Source organism: Pteropus medius, unplaced genomic scaffold (assembly GCF_902729225.1).
Source record: "Pteropus medius unplaced genomic scaffold, Ma_sr-lr_union100, whole genome shotgun sequence".
NCBI lineage: Eukaryota > Metazoa > Chordata > Mammalia > Chiroptera > Pteropodidae > Pteropus > Pteropus medius.
The window spans coordinates 5,126,435-5,127,907 of record NW_024344437.1 but is presented as its reverse complement, the minus strand read 5'-3'; positions in this window follow the sequence as shown (position 1 = coordinate 5,127,907).

Sequence of the window (1,473 nt, the reverse complement as noted above, 5' to 3'; positions counted from 1 at the left end):
TGTTGCCTCAATCTGGAATATCCTTTCCTTCTTTCCATCTACTGAAATCCTACCTATCTTTTAAGTTCAAATACCATCTTCTGTCTGTAGCCTGCTTTGATCCTGGCTCACGGAATTAATCATTCTTATGCAATGATCATATGGGACATTACGTTAACACTTATTTAAAGCGTTTAGGTCATGCTTCTTTAAAATGGTCTCCACCTGGATTTCAGACTTATAATGAATTGCCCAGTAATCACCTCACTGGGTTAACCCTCAGGTCCTTCAAATTTCCTACAACCTAAAACTGAATGCGTCCTCTCTAACCAGACTAGGTTGTCCTACTGTGCGCCCAGAGAGGATGCTGGGTGTCGTCCTGGCTTGTTCCACCTTCTTCTGATCTCTCACCTTGTCTAATTGATTCTACTTTCTGAATATCTTTCAGATATATTCGCATTTCTTTTTCTTGTTAGTTTCTTTCCTCTGGTCGATCATTAATACATTGATTAGACTTACCGATAAAAAAAATCGAGTCTTAATTTAGAAAACTAAACATCAATTTATATAATCCCTATGAAGTCAATTAACCTTTACAGTTATCTGTTTTCCCTTTAAACTTCCACAGGGCAACTCACTATCATTAAGTCTTTCGAGGGTGTTATGAAAAGTTATTTCTCGGTAAACCACATTGGAAATGAATTCAGTGGCTTAGTACTCAGACATATGTATACCTATATGCAATAAAAGTTAAGACGTCATATTATTGTTTATTTTCTTCCTCTGACCAATTTCTAATAAATGATTTAGAGAAACTAAATGTTACTTTTACATGTTTCAATTCCAATCAGTTAAGAAAAAACAGGATAAATGTAGACATCTGAAAACAATTTATCTACTTAAATTTTCCTCTACATTTCCTTTTACAGTATTTAAATTAGAGTTTAGCTGAAAATTCCAAGTAATTTACTTCCAAGTAATTCAATTTCTTCTAGGACAAACATGGAATGTGCTAATTTTGTTAATCTGTTTCTTTGCATTTAAGAAACTCAAGAAACAGCCATGGTTCATGGAGCTAATCGCCATCAATTTACTTTTTTTTCTTTTTTAAAAAAAAAATCTCTGTCCACTTTACTAGTTTTCATTATTTGCATGAGGATTCTCAGAGAATTATCAGACCAAAAATATGACCTATCATATTCCTACTCTTTAGAGGATAAAAATAATTTCTAAATCATTCTCAAAATTGAAACTTTGCTGAAAAGAAAAAAAAAACAAATGAATCTATAACTTTGAGCTTAAGAAGAAACTTTGTGTTAAGCAAGGAATGGATTCGACATAAAATAAAAATATTGCACATGAAAAATATTGTTTTGAACTTTCACATCATTTTTAAACAATCATGAAAATAATTTTATCTGATATATAAATTATAAATTATAATTTGACTTTATTATAATTGACTTTAATGACAATAATTTGCAATCTTATTTC